The sequence below is a fragment of the Aulonocara stuartgranti genome, assembly GCF_965226115.1.
Source record: "Aulonocara stuartgranti genome assembly, chromosome: 15".
NCBI classification, from domain to species: domain Eukaryota; kingdom Metazoa; phylum Chordata; class Actinopteri; order Cichliformes; family Cichlidae; genus Aulonocara; species Aulonocara stuartgranti.
The window spans coordinates 14,185,744-14,200,192 of record NC_138951.1 but is presented as its reverse complement, the minus strand read 5'-3'; the positions used below and the strand labels follow the sequence as shown (position 1 = coordinate 14,200,192).

General features: G+C 40.7%; 1 long non-coding RNA gene across 1 annotated transcript; it reads left to right on the top strand.

Annotated features, from left to right (window-relative positions):
• Positions 1-11,191: 11,191 nt before the first annotated feature.
• Positions 11,192-11,906, top strand: LOC309689660. Its single transcript, XR_014271493.1, has 2 exons — positions 11,192-11,284; positions 11,738-11,906. It is a non-coding gene; the product is annotated as an uncharacterized lncRNA (long non-coding RNA).
• Positions 11,907-14,449: the final 2,543 nt, after the last annotated feature.

Genomic DNA, 14,449 nt, shown 5'->3' with positions numbered 1-14,449 from the left:
TCTGGTGCAGGTCTACAATACTTTTCCTGGTGTCCTTCGAAAGCTCTTTGGTCTTGGCCATGGTGGAGTTTGGAGTCTGACTGTTTGAGGCTGTGGACAGGTGTCTTTTATACAGATGATGAGTTCAAACAGGTGCCATTCATACAGGTAACGAGTGGGGGACAGAAAAGCTTCTTACAGAGGACGTTACAGGTCTGTGAGAGCCAGAGATTTTCCTTGTTTGAGGTGCCCAAATACTTATTTTCCACCCTAATTTACGAATAAATTCTTTACAAATCCTACCATGTGGATTCATGGATTTTTTTTTTCACATTCTGTCTCTCACAGTTGAAGTGTACCTCTGGTGCAAATTACTGACCTCTGTCATCATTTTAGGTGGGGGAACTTGCACAATCGGTGGCTGACTAAATACTTTTTTGCCCCACTGTATGTTATTTGCATGAATGACAACACATGTATAAGAGAGCATAATATTGCATTATGCATGTTAAATATGTGTAAATATGAGAATAAAAATTAAAGTATATGTATGTGAAGAAAGAATGTATGTGTGTGAAAGTGAAAGAAAGAATTTTGGCTTGTACGGCCCCTCATACCACCTGTAGCCATTCATTCATGGCAGTGACGAGTACTCTCTCACACCAGCTTCTTCTTGTCGTAATTTCTTTTTCTTTTATCTTATTTCTTTTTCTTATTTCTCCCATCACCCCCCAACCAGTTGCATCAAATGGCCCCTCCCCGAGCCTGGTCCTGTTGGAGGTTTCTTCCTGTTTAAAGGGAGTTTTTCCTTCCCACCGTTGAGAAGTGGTTGCTCTGAGGTGGTCATTTAATTGTTGGGGTTTTCTCTTCATATTGTAGGGTCTTACCTTACAATATAAAGCGACTTGAGGCGACTGCTGTTGTGACTTAAATTCTTTTTCTGGATTTTAGTTATTGAAAAAAAATAAGCTACTCGGCTGTGTCCATTTTATGTACAGATTTTTCCCAGTGTAACTCTGGACCCTGGAGAAATGAAGCTCCAATCTGAAAACATTTTAAGACATAAAATATATTAACTTGATTGCTTTGAACTCTGAGGATTAGCTTTTTCTCACTTGGCTCTAGTCCGTCGGCATTTTCAGAGAGCGTGAGAACTGTTTACTTTTCGATAACAGTACATTCTCTCAATCTCACATTTCACAGCGACTATCCCCAGGAGTCTTTAATTTAGTGCCAGTGTTTGATCTAGTGATTAGACAAAGGTTGAGGCCTTATGGGTAAAGATGATATCATGCTTGTCTGCTCTGGATATCTAACTAAATAAGCTTGAGAAAATACAATATTTGCTTTCTTTTGAAAAATTACATCACAACATTTGTAAAGCTTAGCCTACCGAAGATGTTCATATCCAGACATCATCTGTATGAATGCTATGGTAATTTGGGGCTTTTAATGATTTCTTTGAAGTGTGCTGTTTCCAGAGTGAAATGACCGCAAAGATCTTTAATGACTTTTAAAAAACAAGATATGGGTGGATACGTTTTTGCTCATTTGTGTGCAAAGCTGCACAATATGTTGCTCTTTATCCAGAGGAATCCTCTAGATGCAGGAATGTGGTGCTGTTCCCCTGACCATCGAACAAAGTGTGTAACTTTGCATGTGTAGGAGAGTAAGCCTCATGACTCCACGCAGGGCTTAAGTATCCATACTGTGATAAGAAGTTTGCTTTAAAATTACAATGCATGGAGAACTGAACTTTCAGCACAAATTAGTTTTATTTGTATAATTTCATTTCACAGTGGCTGTCATCAGACTTTATATAGCCTTAAAAAAATCATAAAATAAAAAAAATAAAAAAAAAGACAGACAAGTTTTCCCCGTTTAACAGCACTCAGGAAATACTTAGGCGCATCTGCAGTGATGTAAATGCTGTGCTGGTTTATTGTGGTGAGGAGAGAGCTGAGCATAAAAGCAAACCTGTGGATTTACTGGGCGACCTACGTTCCTACCCTTACCTATGGTCACGAGCTTTGTAACCATAAGAGTGACAATACAGAAATGAGCTTTCTTTAAAGGGTGGCTGGCCTCTCCCTTAGCGATAGGGTGAGGACTTCAGTTGTTAGAGAAGGGCTCAAAGTAGAGCCACTACTCTTCCACATCAAAAGGAGGAAGTTCCGGTGGTTCGCGGGCATCTCACTAGGATGGGTGAGGTGAGGATATCCAAGACACGCTGTGGAGATTGTATCTCTCGTAGTCTGGGAACGCCTTGGTGTTCCCCTGGATAAGCTGGAGGAGGAGGCTGGGGAGAGGCAAGTCTGGGCTTCTCTGCTTAGGCTGCTGGCTTCTCGACTCATCATCGTGTAAGCAGAAGATAAATGGATGGATGGAAGGACGGGAAATACTTACACATGAAATTTTAAAATTTAGCTAATAATTCTGTCGTGATGTGCAGTTGTTTATCTTACTATTACTATTATTTTACACTTGGTGCAAGCCACAGGGATGCTCAAGTGTGAGCTGCAAGTAAACAATAAACACGTTAAATATGTGGAAGAATTCATTTTTAATGACTTTTTCATTATATGTATTTGTTTCTTTAAAGCTGGGCCCCAAGCGAGTGTCTTTGAATTAAATTGTTTGCTCGTAGTGAATTTATTTACATCACTGTGAACATACAGATTTATTATGACCCATGAATGGTTGCTACCCTTTGAAGGAGAAACTCTAAAATGGTGAAACTGATGCTTCTTCCATCCATATAACCTCCTCTGTTAGACTTTAAGCGCTCCATGATTGATGCACCGTTTGCGTATACTTGTGAAACTGAAGCCGAATAAAAGTTAGACTGTTTGTTTCTCTCTGTTCATGTTGTGAAAACCGCATGAAAAGCACTTGTAGTTAAAGCACAATAAGATTTTATCTGTATCAGCAAATCTGTGAGGCGTTCAAGATCACGTTTTTTGCACTTTGCAAGTCGCTCAGGTTTATATGGAATACGTTGGCGATTTCATCAAACAAATGCTGTTGTTATTTCTCCAAAGGAATGTGTTGGCTTGTTAAGGCTCACAAAAACGGATAAACTTTGAACATTAAAGTTGAAAGCAAAGGAAAGCATTCTTGTATCTGCAAAAATCAGTTTTAATCTAGCCTTCCTGTGAACTTCGCATTCCAGGAAAGCCATTAAGCCATTTATCTTTCCTCAGCCACAACCCCGCCGTAAAATGCAGATTTGTGGAAAATAAACAAGACATCAGGGCTAAATTGGCTCCTTTTGTCTCGGATCCTCATGAACTGTTATGCAACATAAATGACTTCACAGAGCTCCTTGTTCTGCTTTCAAACCAGCTGATACTCTGTTCGTTTGATCCATGTGTCAGAGACGGGAGTCTTTTCTTTTTTTCCTATAATGGCAGCACGACTCAGTGTACGGGATCAAAGCGGGAAGGACTTGGATGATTAATCACTACTCCAATTTGCCGTAGGTTTCTGTTTCAGGACATTCTTGGAAAGCCCATATGTAAAAGTCAAAGTTAGATTTGGAGGTTCATTCTCGCATTTGAACTTTTTTCTTTTGTTTCGATGAATAAATGTTTACTTCAAAGTTAGAAAACACCATGAAATTAGATTTCTTGATTGCTTGATGTGCAGTAAACAGAGTAGGTTGAGACAAAACAACTTTTTTAATTGCTCCCTTTTGAATCATAAAACCATTTTAATTTCAAAACATAAAAACTCCCTGTACATATCCATTCCTGTTAATGTATTTTTTTGGATTATGCTATGCTTGAAATGTTTTCTTTTTGACGTTTCTGTTGCAAAGAAATGTTTTACAGGATAGAGGTCCTTACCCTATACACAATCTTGAATACTGAAGACATCCATTTGCCAGACAACATCAGCAACATTAACTTGTGGAAACAGCAGAAATCAAATTCGGAAGAAGGAGGTGGGAATAGGTTGGGCACACTTTATGAAAACCAGCGTTGAGCTTCACCAGACAGACCCTGCACGAAGACCTGCCAATAAACACGACATCCAGAAAGACACCAAGAAAATGAGGCTTGCTTCGAGCTAGCTAGAGGTAGAGACAAGAGAAATGAGTCTTTTGATGTACTGAGTTGTACTAAGTCAACTGTGGGAGTATAATAGGGTATAAAAGCGCAGTATATCATATATAATGCATATAGTTACATTCCTAATAGTAGCTTTTTGAATGAACTCTACACCTCGAGGCAAAATGTAGTTTTACATCACTTTTGCAGTGAACGGTTTTTAAAGCAAGAAAAAAAAATCTTCCCATTGATAGAAAATCTTTATCTTCTACTGTCTGGCATGCTGCCACTTGATGCTTATAGTCATGGTCAAAAGAAAGTGCACCTCCTTTCAATTGTAAAACCAGAGGGTTTTTACATTTCGGGACATAATAGGAAAAAAAGGATTAATCCTTATCGTATCATATCACAGCACATTACACAGTGTCGTTATTTTTTTAACAAAATTTACTGTGGTCACTGAGTCGACCTTGAACTCCGTATAATAAAGTATCCTAGAGTCAAATGTGAGGCCATCTGTCTGGCAGCTAAAGCCTGGCTGAAACTGGGTCACACTGCGGGACAGTGATATGAAGCACAGCTGCAAACCTGCAACAGAATGATCGAAAAAGGAACGAATCAAGGCGTTGCAATGAGCCAGTCATGAACTTGGACCTCACCCTGATTGAAATGCTGTGGTGGGACCTTAAGGGAGCTGTACATAAACTAATGCCTGGACGCTTCAATGAACAGGGACAGTGTTGTAAATAAGAGTCGGCCACAATTCCTCCACAGTGATGAGAGAGACTGATAAAGTCATAGAGGAAATGATTACTCCGGGCTATTGCTGCTAAAGGTTGTTCAACAAGCTACAAGTTGAGTCATGAGATGCCTTAGTTTTTCACACACTGCTTCTGCTTTTTGGGGTAATTTCTGTCAAATAATAACACAATGCAATATGTGTTGTTCTAAGCCTATATTTATTATTCATAGTCATTGTGAACTGACACTACATAAATAAACCTGAATTATTCTGAACTGATGCTTTTATTGGGCTTTCCCATGCAAAGATCACCTCTCCATCCATTGTTATTGTACAGGGAGTGCAGAATTATTAGGCAAATGAGTATTTTGTCCACATCATCCTCTTCATGCATGTTGTCTTACTCCAAGCTGTATAGGCTCGAAAACCTACTATCAATTAAGCATATTAGGTGATGTGCATCTCTGTAATGAGAAGGGGTGTGGTCTAATGACATCAACACCCTATATCAGGTGTGCGTAATTATTAGGCAACGTCCTTTCCTTTGGCAAAATGGGTCAAAAGAAGAACTTGACAGGCTCAGAAAAGTCAAAAATAGTGAGATATCTTGCAGAGGGATGCAGCAGTCTCAAAATTACAAAGCTTCTGAAGCGTGATCATCGAACAATCAAGCGTTTCATTCAAAATAGTCAACAGGGTCGCAAGAAGCATGTGGAAAAACCAAGGCGCAAAATAACTGCCCATGAACTGAGAAAAGTCAAGCGTGCAGCTGCCAAGATGCCACTTGCCACCAGTTTGGCCATATTTCAGAGCTGCAACATCACTGGAGTGCCCAAAAGCACAAGGTGTGCAATACTCAGAGACATGGCCAAGGTAAGAAAGGCTGAAAGACGACCACCACTGAACAAGACACACAAGCTGAAACGTCAAGACTGGGCCAAGAAATATCTCAAGACTGGTTTTTCTAAGGTTTTATGGACTGATGAAATGAGAGTGAGTCTTGATGGGCCAGATGGATGGGCCCGTGGCTGGATTGGTAAAGGGCAGAGAGCTCCAGTCCGACTCAGACGCCAGCAAGGTGGAGGTGGAGTACTGGTTTGAGCTGGTATCATCAAAGATGAGCTTGTGGGGCCTTTTCGGGTTGAGGATGGAGTCAAGCTCAACTCCCAGTCCTACTGCCAGTTTCTGGAAGACACCTTCTTCAAGCAGTGGTACAGGAAGAAGTCTGCATCCTTCAAGAAAAACATGATTTTCATGCAGGACAATGCTCCATCACACGCGTCCAAGTACTCCACAGCGTGGCTGGCAAGAAAGGGTATAAAAGAAGAAAAACTAATGACATGGCCACCTTGTTCACCTGATCTGAACCCCATTGAGAACCTGTGGTCCATCATCAAATGTGAGATTTACAAGGAGGGAAAACAGTACACCTCTCTGAACAGTGTCTGGGAGGCTGTGGTTGCTGCTGCACGCAATGTTGATGGTGAACAGATCAAGACACTGACAGAATCCATGGATGGCAGGCTTTTGAGTGTCCTTGCAAAGAAAGGTGGCTATATTGGTCGCTGATTTGTTTTTGTTTTGTTTTTGAATGTCAGAAATGTATAATGTGTAATGTCAATAATAAAATTATTTCTCAATAATACAACTTGCCTAATAATTCTGCACCCCCTGTAAAAGAACTTACCATCAGTTAAGATAAGACCTTTATGTAATCATGATGATTACTCTCCTTACACCGACTTCATGCAAAGTTACATACTTTGTTTGACAGTCAGGGGAGCAACACCGCATTCTGGCATACAGAAGATTCCTCCATATGCGTGTGACTGATTAGGAACAGAGACCATTAGTGTGACAGACAAAACCCAGATCTTTTCACCTCATAAGTCAAAGCAATCAATCTTTGATGTTTGAATGTAGCGTGTATGCAACTTCACATGCAGCTTTGCACGGAAATGTGCCTGATATCCAAAGAGATTTGCATGTGCAGCATCTGTAGTAACCCATCTGGATTTATGAGGTCTGATGAAGAAATCGAGGAGAATTTCTGAAGTCAGCGCTGACCTTTACGCTCTGTGAGGCAGCTGTGATACTTTAAAGTCTTTTCTGAAGCTAGTGCATCCACTGGGAAACATTTGTTGTACTGTTTCTGTTTTTAATCTGTTTCATGGTAAGAGCAGCGCTGCAGGTCAGTTCTGCCTGTAAAACCCAGAATACCAAAAAACTGGAAGGTAAAAATATTACATTGAATAAAAAGAACAGTTTGTCTGTAAATGTAGCTGAAGCAGGTAAATGAAAGCTGCAATCTATTAGTGACAAGGACACTGGGTGATTACAATTTCTAGCTTATATTAGGAATAGTGTAATAAGAATGCAGATCTAGAGAAGACAGTGTTCAGAGTTAAGGAACATTATCAAATGGTTGCTTTGAAGACTAGGACCAGATCTACAAGCTCACATGACTGTTGCTGTCTTTAAAGTGATTTTGGTGCGCCAAGAGTATGACTGCTATCGGTATGTAATTGAATGGGGCCATGCTGGAAATGAGATGCAATCTGTTTGTGATAATATAACAGTTAATTGTGATAAATCAGCAAAAATCACAAATGTGCTGGCATCTGTTACAAATCTGTCACTACTCAGAAATTTACATTAAACTGAAATTTCCTTAGATTCATAATGTATTAAAATCCTGTGCAGTGAGTTATTTTAAAAGAACTCGTATTCCAAAAGCAAAAAGTGTTTCAGTGTTGCAGTCCTGCTCTACATATGTCATTAGGTCTATATGCAACCACAGCCTTTTAATGGGACAACAGTAGCAGGGGGTACTGTGTCAAAGAAGAGGTCCACTTCAGACACTCAGTGAGTGTCTATTCAAGTTAAAGATGAGAGGAGAGAGGATCTGGTCTCCTCTTATTTCAAAGACCTAAAAAGAGAAATATTCTGTACTCCTTACGGTTCATTTTAAAATAACTGCTTTCCTAGGCGATGAGATCATTTCACTTGTTTAAAAAAAGCATTTGAACCAGACACTAACTCAATCAGAATTGAGTTAGTGTCTTTATGCTTTTATTGTATTTTCTTTGACTGTTCAGATTTTGAAAAGTTTTTATTTCCAACTAGAGACTCTGACTTCAATAAATTACGAGGTATATTTAGTGATACAACAAAGCCCGGGCAACCTGCTAGCAACCAAAGCAATCACTAGGAGGTTTAAAAAACTGTAGTAGTTAAAAAAACTGCCATCCTTAATCCTGCCTACAATTTTCTGACACTTTACTGTAGTGAAATATCCTGACAAACATCACCGTCCTTCTGCACCATTACCTCCACCGAAGTCCTTGGTCTCACCATATAATTTCTAACATTATTTAAGGGAGATAGCGTGGATGCTCATTCTCTCCATCTCGAGCTACTTTTTCACCACAGTCCCCTGTCTGCACCCCACTGCTCGTTTCCTGTGGCTAGAGCTGAGAAACAGTTGTACGCCCTGATAAGCCCACTTGGAGGGAAGCCTGTTCAGGCGGGTAATCAGCATGTTGGATGCTAGCAATCAAGGACAATCATAAACTCTCATCATGTTTATGTTGTGGTGGCACTTAATGTTATTTAAGTAAAGAGCAGTTATGGGCTTCATAGCATCTCGGTAGTGTAGGGTGAATTTATAACCCGGAGGACCAAAGTGAGGTCAGACAGAAACTATAGCATGGGGCCAAAATGGCTTTTCAGATAAGAGCTTGATAAGAAAAAATACTTTGATGTCAATCAGTTCTGGCCTCTTCATAGTAATTAAAGTACAGTACTTCAAAATCTTTACAGACAACTGCAGATGATGATAGCTGCATCGCTCAGTTTGAATGTTTAACAGGTGTGGGCAGGATTTGGTACCATGTGTGCTTATCATGTTACCATGGGAAGCAAAGCAGGCATCAGTCCCAAGAGAGTGCGGACAGACGAGCGAATATACTGAATTTATGCCGATGGACCTAACCACATGTGCAAAATGCGATAGAGGGAAATGGCACTTGGAAAGATGAACAGCAACTTAACCTCTCAAGGCAGTTTTAAAGAGGCACGGCTGTTCAAGAGGGGTCAGCATTTTTAAACCCAGAAGGCTCATAGAAATTTCACTTTCAATGTAAGCACATTGCAGATCAGTTTGATTTTTAGCTTTATCTTGAATGCAAATAAAGATTATTTTTAAATGTGCAAGTTTATCAGTGACCAGAAGAAAGCAGGTGTACTCTATAGTAAGTTTGACTTCATTATTTCCACAAAGTTTTTTCAAGCCATGTGTACTGTTTGCACACACAGTACGCGGTCTATTCGAGGGAGTATGTGTAACAGGCCAGCTGCAGAAAGCCAGCAGAGGGGTGGGGGTTGCTTTGCAGTGCCGTGGGACTTCTTCTGTTTGCTCACATACATAGATAAATCTTTGCTTTGCTTTCTAGTTTCCTCAATTACAAAGATAACACCAGCAGCATCTGATAATAGGCCAGTGCAAGCATTAAATATATGTTAAAACTCTATTAAAGTTTGACATTTCTTCTGGTGGAGAAAACGATGAGAAATGCATTCAAACGGAGCGACGGGTGACATGTCAGGAGCCAGGCTTGTTCTCGTAAAGTCGGTGCTAAGCCACATTCTTCTTTTTGCCTTTTAAATGTCAAGCTAATTGCATGCATAGCAGAGACAGCAGCAAGTGGAGATGCGTCAAAGGGCATTCAATATCACCCCTGTTCTATTCTTCCACGCTGATTATCCTTATATATAAACTGCCCAGCTTGAAAGGAATTGCTGCGATATTATTGTTGGATGAAATACTTTGATAGCTAGAGCTTCCTCTGCAGTACATCCCAATGTACTATGGCCTCCCTACAGTGATGTGGTAATTGCTTTATCTAGCACGGGTTTCTTTAAATGATGCCTAATTACAGGCCTTTGCCGCACCCTTTCCTCATGCATCTCCATGCGGGCAATCAACCTGCCAGACTATCACCACATCTTAATAAAAACTAAAATGATTGGGCCACAACCCAGGACGTCCCATAGAAATAGCAAGAATGGAAGGGGGGGGGGGGGGGTGCAAAATGAGAAAACATCCCAGCCCAAACAACATGGGGAGTGGAGGAAAACAGAGAAAAGGACTTGTCACGCAAACAGCACCACAGACTACACAGCTGAGAGGACCTATGATGTAACCAGCAACTTAATTATTAAAACTCAGAATCAATGAAAACATTTACAGTTTGCAGAATTGTTTGGCAGCCGGTGAAAACAGAGGAACGTTACATCAGTTTCCCTTTAATTAATCTTCTAGGACATGTGTTAAATATATACCAAATGTGTCCACATGTGTACTCATCACAGTTTGTGTCACACGCCTTGTGTCAAAGCAGTGAAAGCCAGTCACAGTTTATTCCAAATCTAACAAGCCGTGTTTGAGTTGTACACACTGCTCGATGTGCAAATACTTTGCTTTTTCTTAGAATGTTCTATTTATATGTATGTGTGCGTACAATGATGATTTATGTGTAAGATAGCCAAGAGGCTGTGGTTGTGGGTATAGTAACAGCCAGTTATTCTCAGCCAGTGGGCAACGTTAAAACTGTGGCATTTTTAATGTTGAATACTTGCAATGCTACGGACAGTTTCTCGTGAGGGTTGTTTGCGACTATTTGTCATGGGACTAGTTATTCAAAGAAGCGCATCACGAAAAGTAAGGAAATTTGTGTTTAGTCGATTGTTTCTTTTGTTGTAACGGTGCTTCTTGGCACCAAATCTTAAACTGCTGGACAGTTTTTTTTATTTCCTCCTAAATTTGTAAGGAAAATGCATTTGTGGGCCAAGCAGCAGAGTTGAGTATGGGGGTTGCCCCCATGAAACACTCGGCAAATCTTTTCTTCCACACGACCTATTCTGCTCTTGACTCTTGTTTGGTGTCCTTTATTGAATTGGAGGATTGAAATCTAAAGTAACAAACCACATTAGCAGTTTAATAATTTATTCATTTAACAAGCAGGGGCTTCAGCAGCATGTTGAGGAACCATACACCACCACAACAACCTGGAACCTCATCCTTGTGCCGGTCGCCAGCTTGGTCATACACCTGCTGTGGGATGGCATTCAACCAGTATTGGTTGCAAGTTAGCCAATCTGGTTGCGCTGGTCAGTCTGGCATGAACAGTCCAAGCTGACCTCATTGGGGTAGAGATCATGACTGCAGGCAGCCCGCTCCATCCTCTCCACTCCCAAATGTTCTTAGAAGTCTCTGATTGTTTCCATGTGTTGTCATCTTGGAGTTCGATCACAGAGTGTGGAGATTTTGCATTGTGACTCATTGCAGAATTTCAACTCAATTGCTCTGCATTGAGATTGCTAGTGAAGGAGATACTGCTCGGGGGCTGGGGTGGAGGGAGCCTATCCCAGGTGTTTTGGACCATGGGAGGAATCTGGAGTGCCCAGAGAGAGCATGGAAACACCACATACAACCAGTACCACTGCTGCAGTAAGAGAATAGTGTTTTATGTTTTTCATGTTAAGTAATATAACTAAACTGTGCTTTAAATTGTCATCATATATCTGTAGAGGACAATGAGAATGCTTCACATGCCTGTGGTGAAATACATGCTGTTTTAAAAGCTGTAGCTGGTTGTGAGAGAACAATAAATTTGAAATTTATGATGACACTTGGCAGTAGTTTTTAGTGTAGAGTACTCAGCGGTGAGAGGAGGGCTCTGATTATGCAACTATAGAAATAATTACCTGCTATGAATCTTTCTCCATCTTGTCATTTATATTCCCTATGAGATTTAGACTGTCACAGTAAATACATATATATTTTCTCCTTCAGCACGATACAGCCACAGAATATAATCTGAAACATATGAGGAATTTCTTCTGGCTCGTGATGTTTTTTTATCGACTGCAACACTCAGTCTGTCTTTGCTTCTTTTTCTAGTTTATCGCCAAGCTTCCTCCAGATCGTCTTCTGCAATATTGTAATCTGGAACGTAGACGCAACCTGGAATTTTGAAATCTCGTCTGAGATCCTGGAGCTTGTTGAAGTAGTAGTTCCTGAATTAACTTTTTATGTTTAAAAATTAAATAAAATGCAGAATTTAACATAAGTTGAACCAAACTGTGTGTGAGCGGTGTTGATTTTTAGTGTTGTGCGAAGGAGTAAGGACATCGGCAATAATAAGCAACTGTTGCTGCTCATCGATCTGGAAAGGGTTATTAGACCGTTTATGAACAATTTGAAGTCCATCGTTCTGCAGTGAGAAAGAATATTTACAAGTGGAAACACTCGACACAGTTGCCAGTCTTTCCAGGAAGACTTGACCTTTCAAACTCTCACATCACACAACTGCTGTACTAGGAATGCATCTGCTGCTCACTGAAATAATGAACCGTGAGTGATCGACCCCATGCACGAACAAGCCATTCCTGAGCGAAGCTTATGGATTTCGGCAGTGCATCTGTCTGACACCAGCTAATACCAAGCAGATTCACAGGATGAGAAGGAGCACTGCTCTCCCAGGTTTCTGTGTAAATGTCAGGCCCGGCAAATGTCTGTGTCAGATTATTGTGGCAGCAGAGATAAGCAGATGTAAAGACCTGTGAGGCTTATTTATTATTAAGGCCAAGAGCCGAGTGGGTGGGGGGTACCCAGAGTGCTGCAGTGAGACTGGTGCTCTGGAGAAAATGTTGCTCTCATGCAGTTTTTGTCAGGGTGTTATACTTTATGGATACACACCAGGACAGGTAAATGGTTCTGTCACAGTTCTCAAATATCAGTTGTCTATAATTTCGTGCAGGAATATATTTCAGGAAATGTGTAATGTTATGCAGAAACTAATGTTTGGTGAGGCACAAGTGCCACAGAGAGGGTGTGAGAACCATAAGACAGACAGCCACCTTCTGTTTTGTGAAGTGCTGTGTTGAAATCATGACTTTAGCTTTATAATAATAGCCATATAGTAGCAATATGTGCTACTATTTAGCACCACTCAGCAACCACTACTTAGCACTAGAATAAAATAGTAGAATTTCCCTCACCAAAACTGCAACAAAGACTTCTCATATGTTTTGTTAATAAAAATAACACCTCAGCAGTCCAAAGTATGACTGGATAACACAAGGCCAAAAGGTGCAGTTACCACAAACACAATGGTTCATTTCAGTCACTTGAATTAGTGGAGGTGAAGCCCAGCAGACCCACGCCTGCATTTCATTTCAAACAGTCCTGCCTGTAATAATACATATCTGCAAGCCTTAACAATTCAAAATGAGTTACAGAAAAATAACACTCGGTATGAAGGAAAAATGTAAGATAAGAAAAGGCATACTTTATTCGGGAAATTCTTGTTAATAAGAGAACAAAACTGTTTTTGCACGAGCATGTGCATTTCCATTCTAAAGTTGGACGTTAAACATTACAGCCTGTGGAGACTGAGCTGCTCTTGGAGGAGTCACACTTGATTGGTACTTCAAATAGCAAAACTACAGAGTTTTTTTTTTTCACTTCTAAGCTGAGTAATTTTTCAGACTCTCGCACAAAAATCTGATAACATCATTTAATAAGATTTCTTTGAAGTCCTGCAACACTTCTTGGCATGGTACACTGTGATAAATGAACATATGGCTTTTCAGTGACTTTGAAAGAGAAAATTGATTTTGATCTGACAATTCTGTCTTATGTTTTTTTTATAGTCCACAAATCCCACAAAGACTCTCACACGAGGAATCAGATGATCATACTAAGAAATAAGATGTCTGTGAAGGTTCTCAGTCATCCAGGTCATCGTAGTCAAAGGAGCTTGCAAAGAAAAGCGTCTGGACTTCTTTAAGTTGCTTGAAGACGTTTCATCTCTCATCCGAGAAGCTTCTTCAGTTCTAAGGTGAAATGGTGGAGAGTCCCAGATATAACCTAGTGGGAGTAACCCCCCACAGAGGGACAAAAGGACCCCCTGATGATCCTCTAATCGCCTGAGCCAAGGTGTGAAACTGGGTGTGGGTCCCAATCAGCCAGAGTTTCGGGTGTGTTCATTGTGAAACCTGGCCCCACCTTATCATGCGAATTCCTGAGGTCAGATGGCGTTAAGGCATCTTGCCCAAGGACACAACAGCCAGGACAGAGAGCCCAGGGATCGAACCGGCGACCTTCCGGTTACAGATGCAAGTCCCAACCCCCTGAGCCACAGTCGCCCAAGATTATAGATTATAGAGATCCAAATACATACGTGAGCCTCACTGCTGCAGACACACACCCTGCAATTTACTCTGAGTCTGTCACACATACACTTACCTTAGAACCTAACATCTGCAGCTCAAAATGAACTCGAGACACACACACACACACACACACACACACATCACCATGTGTTCTCATCATTCTCCTTTTCAGAATCTCAGTCATGCAACACACTTCCTCCCCACCTCCACCTAACCCCAGTCAGTCAGAGCTCCATCCAAGCCTCAGGTTTCATCTTCTCCACCATCAGTGTCTAGACTCCACATTGTACTATATATTTGTATGCATGCGTGTGCATATTGTGTTCTACTACTTCCTGCAAATTCCCCACTCTGCTCTAACCTTTTTTACATAATCAGCACCAGATGAAGGAAATGTTAAGAAAATGAAACAGAAAAACAGAAGATTTAAAAATAT